This window comes from Rhinoraja longicauda, chromosome 19 (assembly GCF_053455715.1).
Source record: "Rhinoraja longicauda isolate Sanriku21f chromosome 19, sRhiLon1.1, whole genome shotgun sequence".
In the NCBI taxonomy this organism is placed as follows: Eukaryota; Metazoa; Chordata; class Chondrichthyes; order Rajiformes; family Arhynchobatidae; genus Rhinoraja; species Rhinoraja longicauda.
In genome coordinates this window covers 37976878-37989435 of record NC_135971.1, presented here as the reverse complement: position 1 = coordinate 37989435, position 12558 = coordinate 37976878, and the positions used below count along the sequence as shown (strand labels likewise).

The window sequence follows — 12558 nt, the reverse complement described above, 5'->3', positions numbered from 1 at the left end:
CACAGGTAGTAATCCAGAGATTATTACCTTTGAGATCCTACTTTTTAGTTTATCTCCTAGCTCTCTAAATTCACCTTGTAGGACCTCATCCCGTTTTTTACCTAAATCGTTGGTGCCAACGTGCACCACGACAACTGGCTGCTCACCCTCCCCCTTCAGAATGTCCTGCAGCCGCTCAGAGATATCCCTGACCCTTGCACCAGGGAGGCAACATACCATCCTGGAGTCTCGTTTGCGACCGCAGAAACGCCTGTCTATTCCCCTTACAATTGAATCCCCTATCACTATAGCCCTTCCACTCTTTTTCCTCCCCTCTTTTGCCGCAGAGCCACCCACGGTGCCATGAACTTGGCTGCTGCTGCCTTCCCCTGATGAGCCATCTCCCCCAACAGTGTCCAAAATGACATATCTGTTTAGGAGGGAGATGACCGCAGGGGACTCCTCCACTACCTGCCCACTGCTACGCTGGCTAGTGGCCACCCGTTTACTTTCTGTCTGCTTATCTTTTACCTGTGGTGTGGCCAACTCACTGTACGTGCTATCCACGACCTTCTCAGCATCATGGATGCTCCAGAATGAGTCCAACCGCAGCTCCAACCGTTCAATGCGGTTTGCCAGGAGCTGCAGCTGGACACACTTCCTACACATGTAGTCATCAGGGACACCGACAATATCCCTGATCTCCCACATGTTGCAGGATGAGCAATCCATGGGGCCGATCTCACCTGACATGTCTTACCCCCAAATTAAATCAAATCCCTCTTAATCCTTTAAACTGCACCTTTACTAAAAAGCACTGAACCCTTAACTCACTGAAGCCTTAACTTCCTGAACCCTGAACTCACTGAACCCTGAACTCACTGAACCCTGAACTAAAAGTACGAACAAAAAGCAGAATTACAACCCCGGGGTTACGCCCAATCAGCTGCTTCCTCTAGTCCGCTTCCACCAATCAGCGGCTTCCTCCAGAACACTAATTTTAAAGTGTGAAGGAACGTTTTTACACCAACGCTCCAACCGCCTCCAACCGCTCCTGGGCCTCTGGGTGAACAAAGCCCCACGCTGGGTTTTTAAACCTACCGCCCGGACGCTGCTCCAACCGCCTCCAACCGCTTCTGATACTAGAGGAGCGAGATGGACCACCGCGTTAAAGTCGCCAATGGTGAAGTGTGGTCCGCAAAGGAGCCATTTGAGTTGGCAAAACACGCCGTTGTTCCGCCTCTTGCGGTGTAATCAGTGTTTTGGGGGAACAATATGTGTGATGATACCATTAAAATGCGGAATATATCACATCTCTGCACTGCACTGCCCTGAGCTGGTTCGCTTCGTACCTCAAAGATAGGAGTTTCGCCATCAACATAGGCAGTTATTCCTCTGCTCCAGCAAGCCTCTCCTGCGGAGTTCCACAAGGCTCCATCCTAGGCCCCATTCTCTTCTCTCTATACATGCTCCCCCTTGGCCAAATCATTCAAAGGCACGGCATTTCTTTCCACTGCTATGCCGATGACACTCAGCTTTACCTCCCCCTGAAACCCAACAACCAGTCAAATTTAAACAGCCTCTTACACTGCCTTGAGGACATAAAATGTTGGATGGCACAGAACTTCCTCCAATTAAATGAGAGCAAGTCTGACGTCATCCTATTCGGCCCCCCCGACTCCATCAAATCGATAACAGGCAGTTTTGGAAGTCTATCCTGCCTAGTCAAACCGCATGTCAAAAACCTCGGCATGATATTTGACTCTGCATTAAAATTTGATAAGCAAGTCAACGCTGCGGTAAAAGCCAGCTTCTTCCAACTTCGAACCATAGCTAAAATCAAACCTTTCCTCCAATTCGACGACACAGAAAAAATCATTCACGCTTTCATTTCCTCCCGCCTAGACTACTGCAACTCCCTATACACTGGGATCAGCCAATCTTCCCTGTCCCGCCTGCAACTGTTCCAAAACGCCGCTGCGAGACTCCTGACGGGTACCCGTAAAAGGGACCACATCACGCCGATTCTGGCCTCTCTCCACTGGCTCCCTGTACGGTACAGAATCAACTTCAAGCTCCTCCTATTCACGTATAAAGCCCTAAATGGACACTCCCCCCCCTAGATCAAAAATCTTCTAACCCACCTCTCTAACTCCAGGTCCCTCAGGTCGGCCGACTTGGGGCTACTCACTATCCCGCGGTCTAAGCTTAAGCTCAGGGGTGACCGCGCTTTTGCGGTTGCAGCTCCTAGACTGTGGAACAGCATCCCTCTCCCCATCAGAACTGCCCCCTCCATCGACTCCTTTAAGTCCAGGCTCAAAACCTATTTCTACTCCCTAGCGTTTGAGGCTCATTGAGGAGGCGCTGTGAACTGTTTGCGTGCTACTGTATGTTTCATTTTTTCCCCCATTGGAACCTAATCAGATGTACAGCACTTTGGTCAACGTGGGTTGTTTTTAAATGTGCTATACAAATATAATTGACTTGACATCTCTCAATTCACAGATTTTTGTTATTTTTCTTTTTAAATGTTTCTGCCAACTAAAATGGCGCCATGACGTCCCTCTCCCCTCCCCCTCTTCCCTCCCCCTCTCCCCTCCCCCTCTCCCCTCCCCTCTTCCCTCCCCCTCTCCCCTTCCCTCCCCTTCATCGTCCCTCCCTTCTCGCACCACCATACCTGTCCCAACCTGTCCACGACAACAACCCCTTCCCCACCACCCCACATCTGCCTCTCATTCTACTCCCCCCCCATCACTGTCCCCTAACTTTCTCCCTATATCCCCTTCCTCCACTCCTTGCCATCCCACTCCCCCCTTGGCCACTTTAGTTTGGATTATTATTGTCACGTGTACTGAGCTACAGTGAATGGCTTTTGTTTGTCCGCTATCCAGTCAATGAAAAGATAACACTACATGAATATAATCAATGGGTGCACAGATACAGGATAAAGGTTACAGCTGGTACAGAATCCCCCCCCCCATTACACACTGCCCTGCCCCCGTCACCTATTTCCCTCCCCATTTGCACCCTCCGCTCCCCCAAACCACTTGTCTCCTCTCTCCCCTCCCCTTGTCTCCTCCCTCACCGTTGTCCCCTTCCCTCTACGCTAGGCTCCGCTACCCCATTTATCATCATCCCTGCCCCTTGACTTTTCTCTCCCTTTCCCCTCATCCTCTATCCCTTGCCCCCTCCCTCCCCTCTCCTCCTTGCACCTCTCCCTTGTCCCACTCTCCCTCCCCCTCTCCACTCCCTCTCCCCACTGCCTTCCTCCACCCTCCCCCCTCGCCCCTCCATCTCCCCTTCCCCCTCCCCTCCCCTTCCCCTCACTCCTTCCCTTCCCCTCTCTCCTTCCTCCTCTCCCCTCCCTCCTCTCCTCGTCTCCTTCACCCCGACCCTCACTCCCCCTCCCCCTCTTTCCCCACTCCCTCTCCCCCTCCTCTCCTTCCCATCCCCTCTACCCCTCTCCGCTCCCATCCCCTCCCCTATCACCTCCTCGTCTCCTCTCTCCACTGTCCCCACCCAGTCTACCCCTCCATCTCCTCTCCCTTCCCCCTCCCTCTCACCTCTCTCCCTCTTCCCACCCCCCTCCCCCACCCCTTTCCTCTCCCCTCACCTCACCTCAGCTCTCCCCTCCCCCTCCCACGTCCCTCTCTCCCCTCCCCCTCACCCTCTCCCCCCTCCCCCTCTCCCTACCGCCTCTCCCTCTCCCCCTCTCTCCAACACCTCTCCCCTCCCCCCCTCCGCCTCTCCATCTCCCCCCTGTCCCCTCCCCCTCTCGTCTCAACATCTCCCCTCCCCCTCACCCCCCTCTCCCCCTCCCCCTCACCCCCCCTCTCCCCCTCCCCCTCACCCCCCTCTCCCCCTCCCCCTCACCCCCCTCTCCCCCTCCCCCTCACCCCCCTCCCCCTCACCCCCCTCCCCCTCACCCCCCTCTCTCCCTCCCCTTCCCACCCTCTCCCCAATCCCCTCCCATCTCCCCTCTCCCTCCCCATCTCCCTCCCTCCCCATCTCCCCCTCTCCCCTTCCCCACCGCTCCCCCTCCCTCTCCCCCTCTCCCCTCCCCCTCCCCCGCTCCCCCTCTCCCCTCCCCTCCCCCTCCCCCTCTCCCCTCCCCCTCCCCCGCTCCCCCTCTCCCCTCCCCCTCCCCCTCCCCCTCCCCCTCTCCCCTCCCCCTCCCCCTCCCCCTCTCCCCTCCCCTCCCCCTCCCCCCCGCTGTCTGTTGATTTCCAAGGTGCAGCGGGGCGCGGCTGCCAGCCGTGGCGCGGCCAATGGGAGCAGAGCGCGGCTGTGAGTCACCAGTTGCTGGGTAGAGCGAGGCTGCACAGGTTGTGTTTCTGTCTCTGAATCACCCGCCGCCCAAAGGCCGCGCGCAGCCCTAATATTCAGCCACCGACAGAGAGTGATACAGTGTGGAAACAGGCCCTTCGGCCCAACTCGCCCTTCGGCCAGCAATGTCCCAGCTAGACTAGCCCCACTTGCCTGCGCTTGGTCCATGTCCCTGAACACCTGTCCTGTCCATGAACCTGTCTGACTGTTTCTTAAACGATGGGATAGTCGCTGCCTCAACTACCTCCTCTGGCAGCTTGTTCCATTCACCCAACCCCTTTTGGGTGAAAAAGTTACCCCTCGGATTCCTAATAAATCGTTGCCCCTTCACCTTGAAACTATGTCCTCTGGTCCTCGATTCCCCAACTCTGGGCAAGAGACTCTGTGCATCTACCCGATCTATTCCTCTCATCATTTTGTTTACCTCTATAACATCTCCTCTCATCCTCCTTCGCTCCAAGGAATACAGACCCATCCTACTCAACCTCTCCCTGTAACTCACACCCTCTAGTCCCGGCAATATCCTCGTAAATCTTTTCTGAACCCTTGCAAGCTTGACAATATCTTTCCTATAACATGGTGCCCAGGACTCTAAATTATCTCTAAACTAAACTGAACACAATATTCTGAATGCGGTCTCACCAACGTCTTATTCAACTGCAACACGACCTCTCAAAGTTTCTACTCAATACTCCAACTGATGAAGGCCAAAAGCCTTTTTGACCACCTAATCCACCTGCGACTCCACCTTTAAGGAACCATGCACCTGCAGTCCCAGATCCCTCTGCTCTACAACACTACCCAGACACCCACCATTCACTGAGTATGTCCTGCCCTCGTTCCACGTCACAAAATGCACCGCCTCGCACTTGGACTGAATGCAGGAGATGGACACAAAAGGGCCGCCAGACCGGAAGACCCGGCTCGCCCGCCACGTATCGAGGACCCACGGGAACCCAGCTGGAGGGCCGGTGGGCAGAGGGAGTGCACGGCCTCGACGGGGGAGTGGGCCGCTGGAGGCCCTGCAGCTGCCTGGGGCTCGGCTGCACCGGGGGAAGAGGCCGAGCACGTGGACCAGACGCGGTTGGGCAGCGGTGGAGGACATCACGGCCACGCTTGGCCAGGCCGACCCTGCAAGGTCGCCAGGACAACGGGCCCTCACGGTCAGATCAACATCCCAGCACTCACAACAACTGGCACTTCAACATGGCGCCACACTGGCAACGTTGTATTCTGTCTCACTGTGCTGCTGCTGTCCAACACCACTGTATCTGCAATGCTCATCTAATATGTATCTCAGTGCTCATGTACAGTGATACTTGTTCACAACTGTATCCAATAATGAATGTCCCTGTACCTCGGTACAGGTGACAAATAATGTACCCTCCTCCTCTCCCCTCCATCTCTCCTCTCCCCCTCTCTCCTCCCACTCTCCCCTCTCCCCTCCCGCTCCCCATCCCCTCTCCCTCTCCCCCTCCCCTCCCTCTCCCCTATACACTCCCCTCCCCCTCCCCCTCTCCCTCCCCCTCTCCCCTCCCCATCTCCCTCCCCCTCTCCCCCCCATTCTCCCCTCCCCCTCTCCCTCCCCTCTCCCCTCCCCATCTCCCTCCCCCTCTCCCCCCCATTCTCCCCTCCCTCTCTCCCCTCCTCTTCCCCTTCTCCCACTCTCCTCTCCCACCGCCTCTCCCATCTACCATCCCCCTCTCTCCTCTCCACTCCCCATCTGCATCCCCCCTCCCCCTCTACCTTCCCCTCCCCTCCCCTCCCCATCACCCCTCACCCTCCCCATCTCCCTCTCCACCACGCTCTCCCATTTTCCGCTCCTCTCCCTCTCTCCCCTCCCCATCCCCCTCACCTCTTCTCCCCTTCCACTCTCCCCTCCCCCTCTCCTTCTCCCCTCCCTCTCCCCCCACTCTCCCCTCTACCTCCCCCTCTCCTCTCCCCTATCCCCCCCTCCCCGCTCCTCTCCCCCACTCCCCTCCCCCCCTCCCTCTCCCCCTCCACCTCTCCCCCTTCCCATCCCGCTCCCCTCCCCATCTCCCCTCCCCATCTCCCTCTCCCCTTCTCCCTTCCACCTCTCCCACCCCCCTCTCCCCTCCCCCTCTCCCTCTCCCCTCCCTCTCCCCTATCCCCTCCCCCACCCCCCTACCCTCTCCCCTCCCTCTCCCCTATGCTCTCCCCTCCACCCTCCCCTCCCGCTCTCCCCTCCCCTCTCCCTCTCCCCTCCCCCTCTCCCCTCCCCCTCTCCCCCCCCCCCACGCTGTCTGGGGATTTCCAAGCTCCCCTCCCCCTCTCCTCTCACACCCTCCTCTCCCATCCCCTCCCCCTATCCCCTTCCCCCTCTCCCACTCTCCTCTCCCACCTACTCTCCCCATCTCCCCTCCCCTTCTCCCCCTCCCCCTCTCCTCTCACACCCTCCTCTCCCATCCCCTCCCCCTATCCCCTTCCCCCTCTCCCACTCTCCTCTCCCATCCCCTCTCCCCTCCCTCTCCCCTCCCCCTCTCCCCTCCCTCTCCCCAACCCCTCCCCCACTCCCCCTACACTCTCCCCTCCCTCTCCCCTATGCTCTCCCCTCTCCCTCTCCCCTCCCCATCTCCCTCCCCATTCTCCCCTCTCCCTCCCCATTCTCCCCTCCCCCTCTCCCCCTCCTCTCACACCCTCCTCTCCCATCCCCTCCCCTATCCCCCTCTCCCACTCTCCTCTCCCACCTCCTCTCCCCTCCCCTCCCCTCCCCCTCCCCGTCCCCTTCCCCTCCCCTTCCTCGCTCCCCTCCCCTCTCCCTTGTCCCCTCCCCTCCCGCTCTCCCCTCGCCCTCTCCCCTCCCACTCTCCCCCTCCCTCTCTCCCCTCTCCCCTCCCCCTCTCTCGCCTCCCCCTCTCTCCCCTCCCCCTCTCCCCTCCCCCTCTCTCCCCTCCCCCTCTCCCCTCCCCATCTCTCCCCTCCCCCTCTCCCCTCCCTCTCTCCCCTCCCCCTCCCCTCTCCCACTCCGCTCCCCCCTCTCCCTCTCCCCTCCCCTTCTCCCTCCCCCTCTCCCTCTCCCCTCCCCCTCCCCTCTCCCCTCCCCCACGATGTCTGGGGATTTCCAAGCTGCAGCAGGGCGCGGCTGGCAGCCGTGGAGCGGCCAATGGGAGCAGAGCGCGTCTGTGAGTCATCAGTTGCTGGGTAGAGCGAGGCTACACAGGTTGCGTTTCTGTCTCTGGATCAAAGATACTAGAGGAGCCGGATGGACCACCGCGTTAAAATCGCCAATGCTGAAGTGTGGTCCGCAAAGGAGACATTTTAGTTGGCAACACACGCCGTTGTTCGTTCCGCCTCTCGCGGTGTAATCAGTGTTTTGGGGGAACAATATGTGTGATGATACCATTAAAATGCGGAATATATCACATCTCTCAATTCACAGATTTTTGTTCCTTTTCTTTTTAAATGTTTCTGCCAACTAAAATGGCGCCATGACGTCCCTCTCTCCCCTCCCCCTCCCCCTCTCCCCCTCTTCCCTCCCCCTCCCCCTCTCCGCCCGTCATCATCCCTCCTTTCTCGCACCACCATACCTGTCCCAGCCTGTCCACGCCCCTCCCCTTTCCCACCACCACCGCCTCTCATTCTACTCCCCCCCCCCCCCCCCACACCTATCACTGTCCCCTAACTTTCTCCCTGTATCCCCCCCCCCCCCTCCACTCCCTGCGATCCCACTACCCCCTTGGCCACTTTAGTTTGGATTATTTTCGTCAATGGGTACTGAGCTACAGTGAATAGCTTTTGTTTGTCCGCTATCCAGTCAACGACAATACAACACTGTACATGAATATAATCAATCGGTGCACAGATACAGATTAAAGGTTACAGCTGGTACATATTTCCTCTCCCCCCCCTTTGCCCTGCCCTCTCCTCTCGCTCTCCCTCTCCACCTCCCCCTCTCCTCTCCCTTCCCCCTCCCCTTCTCCCATACCCTCTCCCTCCCCCTCTCCCCCTCCCCTCATCTCCCATTCACTCCGCTCCCCCCTCCCATAGAAACGTAGAAAATAGGTGCAGCAGTAGGCCATTCAGCCCTTCGAGCCTGCACCGCCATTCAATATGATCATGGCTGATCATCCACCTCAGTAGCCTGTACCTGCCTTCTCTAGAATACCCCCTGATCCCTTTAGCAAAAAGGGCCACATCTAACTCCCTCTTAAATATAGCCAATGAACTGGCCTCTACTACCTTCTGTGGCAGAGAATTCCACAGACTCACCACTCTCTGTGTGAAGAAATGTTTTCTCATCTCGGTCCTAAAGGACTTCCCCCTTATCCTTAAGCTGTGACCCCTGGTTCTGGACTCCCCCAACATCGGGAACAATCTTCCCACATCTAGCCTCTCCAACCCCTTAAGAATTTTATATGTTTCTATAAGATCCCCCCTCAGTCTTCTAAATTCCAGCGAGTACAAGCCCAGTCTATCCAGTCTTTCCTCATATGTAAGTCCCGCCATCCCAGGGATTAATCTGGTGAACCTTCTCTGTACTCCCTCTAAGGCAAGAACATCTTTCCTCAGGTTAGGAGACCAAAACTGCACACAATACTCCAGGTGCGGTCTCACCAAGGCCCTGTACAACTGCAGCAGAACCTCCCTGCTCCTAAACTCAAATCCTCTTGCTATGAATGCCAACATACCATTCGCTTTCTTCACTGCCTGCTGCACCTGCATGCTTGCTTTCAATGACTGGTGCACCATGACACCCAGGTCACGTTGCATCTCCCCTTCTCCCAATTGGTCACCATTCAGGTAATACTCTGCTTTCCTGTTCTTGCCGCCAAAGTGGATAACCTCACATTTATCCACATTATATTGCATCTGCCATGCATTTGCCCACTCGCCTAATCTATCCAAGTCACTCTGCAGCCTCCTAGCATCCTCCTCACAGCTAACACTGCCACCCAGCTTCGTGTCGTCCGCAAACTTAGAGATGTTGCATTCAATTCCCTCGTCCAAATCATTAATATACACTGTAAATAACTGGGGTCCCAGCATTGAGCCTTGCGGTACCCCACTAGTCACTGCCTGCCATTCCGAAAAGGACCCGTTTATTCCTACTCTTTGCTTCCTGTCCGCCAACCAATTTTCTATCCACCTCAAAACTGAACCCTCAATACCGTGTGCTTTAAGTTTGTACACCAATCTCCTATGTGGGACCTTGTCGAAGGCCTTCTGAAAGTCCAGATATAACACATCGACTGGTTCTCCCTTATCCACTCTACGAGTTACATCCTCGAAAAATTCTATAAGATTCGTCAGACATGATTTGGCTTTGGTAAATCCATGCTGACTTTGTCCGATGATTTCACCACTTTCCAAATGTGATGCTATCACATCTTTAATAACTGACTCTAGCATTTTCCCCACTACCGATGTTAGGCTAACTGGTCTATAATTCCCCGTTTTCTCTCTCCCTCCCTTTTTAAAAAGTGGGGTTACATTAGCTACCCTCCAGTCCTCAGGAACTACTCCAGAATCTAAAGAGTTTTGAAAAATTATCACTAATGCATCCACTATTTCTGAGGCTACTTCCTTAAGCACTCTGGGATGCAGCCTATCTGGCCCTGGGGATTTATCGGCCTTTAATCCATTTAATTTACCTAACACCAGTTCCCGACTAACCTGGATTTCCCTCAGTTCCTCCATCTCATTAGACCACCGGTTCCCCGCTATTACCGGCAGACGGTTTATGTCTTCCTTAGTGAAGACAGAACCAAAGTATTTGTTCAATTGGTCTGCCATCTCCTTATTCCCTATGATCAATTCACCTGTTTCCGACTACATTTGTCTTAACTAATCTTTTTCTCTTGACACATCTATAAAAGCTTTTGCAGTCTGTTTTTACGTTTGTTGCCAGTTTTCCCTCATAATCTATTTTCCCTTTCCTAATTAAGCCCTTTGTCCTCCTCCTCTGCTGGACTCTGAATTTCTCCCAGTCCTCTGGTATGCTACTTTTTCTGGCTAATCTGTATGCTTCATCTTTTGTTTTAATACTATCCTTGGTTTCCCTTGTTAGCCATGGATGCACTACCTTTCCTGGTTTGTTCTTTTGCCAAACTGGGATGAAACATTTGTTGTAGTTCATCCATGCGACCTTTAAATGCCTTCCATTGCATGTCCACCGTCAACCCTTTCAGCATCAATCGCCAGTCTATCTTGGACAATTCACGCCTCATACCCTCAAAGTTACCTTTCTTTAAGTTCAGAAACACTTGTTTCTGTATCGACTTTGTCACTCTCCATCCTAATGAAGAACTCTACCATATTATGATCACTCTTGCCCAAGGGGCCCTCGCACAACAAGACTGGCTAACTAACCCTTCCTCATTACTCCAATACCCAGTCTAGAATGGCCTGTTCTCTCGTTGGTTCCTCGACATGTTGGTTTAGAAAACCATCTCTCAAACATTACAAGAAATCCTCTTCCTCAGCACCCCTGCCAGTTTGGTTCACCCAATCTATATGTAGGTTGAAGTCACCCATTATAAACTGCTGCACCTTTAATGCATGCATTTCTAATTTCCTGCTTGATGCCATCCCCAACCTCCCTACTGCTGTTAGGTGGCCTGTACACAACTCCCACTAGCGTTTTCTGCCCCTTAGTGTTTCGTACCTCTACCCATATCGATTCCACTTCCTCCAAGCTAATGTCCTTCCTTTCCACTGCGTTAATCTCCTCTCTAACCAGCAACGCTACCCCACCTCCTTTTCCTTTCTGTCTATCCCGCCTGAATATAGAATATCCCTGGATGTTGAGCTCCCAGCCTTGGTCACCCTGGAGCCATGTCTCCGTAATCCCAACTATATCATAATCATTAATAACTATCTCCACATTTAATTCATCCACCTTGTTACGTATACTCCTTGCATTGAGACACAAAGCCTTCAGGCTTGTTTTTTACAACTCTCTTACCCCTTATACAATTATGTTGAAAAGTGGCCCTTGTTGATTTTTGCCCTGGATTTGTCCGCCTGCCACTTTTTACTTTTCACCTTGCTACCTGTTGCTTCTACCCTCATTTTACACCCCTCTGTCTCTCCGCTCCTGCTCCCATCCCCCTGCCACATTAGTTTAAAATCCTCCCTCTTTCCCCTCCCCAACTCTCTCCCCTCCCCCTCACCTGCCCTATCCCCTCCCCCTATCCCTCCCCCTCTCCCCCTGTCCCTCTCCCCCTCGCCCTCCTCTTCCTTCCCCCTCTCCCCTCCCCTCTTCCCTCCCCCTTTCCCCATCCCCTCTCCCCTCCCCCTCTCCCCTCCGCTCTCCCCCCTCCCACCCTCTCCCCACCCCCCTCTCCCTCTCCCCTCTCCCTCCACTTCTCCCCTCCCTCTCCCCTCCCCACTCCCCTCCCCCTCCCCTCCACCTCTCCCTCTCCCTCTCCCCCCCCCTCTCCCTTCCCCCTCTCCCCCTACCCCTCCCCTACCCCTAGCCCCCTTTCCTTCCCCTCCCCCTCTGAATTACCTGTATTGTCATTCAAAATGAATTGAACGGAAATCATTTGCCACGCTCCCCTCCTCTCCCCCCTCATCCTCTCCCCTCCCCCTCTCTCCACTACCCTCCCCCTCTCCCCTCCCCGCTCCCCTGCCCCCTCTCCCTCCCACTCCCCTCCTCCCCCACTCTCCCCCCACTCCCCTCCTCTCCCTTCCCCTCTCCCCCTCTTCTCTCCCCTCCCCCTCTCCCTCGCCCCTCCTCCTCCCCCTCCCCTCTCCCCCTCTCCCCTCCCCCTCTCCACTCTCCCCCTCCCCCTCTCTGCCTCTCCCCCTCCCCTCACCCTCTCCCCCTCTTCCCCCTCCCCTCCCCCTCTCTCCTCCCCCTCTCCCCTCCCCACCTCTCTCCCCCCCCCCCCCCCCCCCCCGCTGTCTGGGGATTTCCAAGTTGCAGCGGGGCGCGGCTGGCTGCCAGCCGTGGCGCGGGCCAATGGGAGCAGAGCGCGGCTGTGAGTCACCAGTTGCTGGGTAGAGCGAGGCTGCACAGGTTGTGTTTCTGTCTCTGAATCACCCGCCGCCCAAAGGCCGCGCGCAGCCCTAATATTCAGCCACCGTCAGAGAGTGATACAGTGTGGAAACAGGCCCTTCGGCCCCAACTCGCCCTTCGGCCAGCAATGTCCCAGCTAGACTAGCCCCACTTGCCTGCGCTTGGTCCATGTCCCTGAACACCTGTCCTGTCCATGTACCTGTCCTGACTGTTTCTTAATTAGGGCACATGGTATTGGGGGTAGGGTACTGACATGGATAGAAAATTGG

The 12558-nt window shown here is 55.7% G+C and overlaps 1 long non-coding RNA gene across 1 annotated transcript in view; it reads right to left on the bottom strand.

Moving 5' to 3' along the window:
• LOC144602785 (uncharacterized) overlaps positions 1-11341 on the bottom strand; it is a 28945-nt gene extending 17604 nt beyond the window's left edge. Inside the window, exon 1 of the long non-coding RNA XR_013548505.1 lies at positions 11231-11341. This is a non-coding gene — a long non-coding RNA (uncharacterized LOC144602785). The remainder of the gene's footprint in view (positions 1-11230) is intronic.
• Between the last annotated feature and the right edge of the window lie 1217 nt (positions 11342-12558).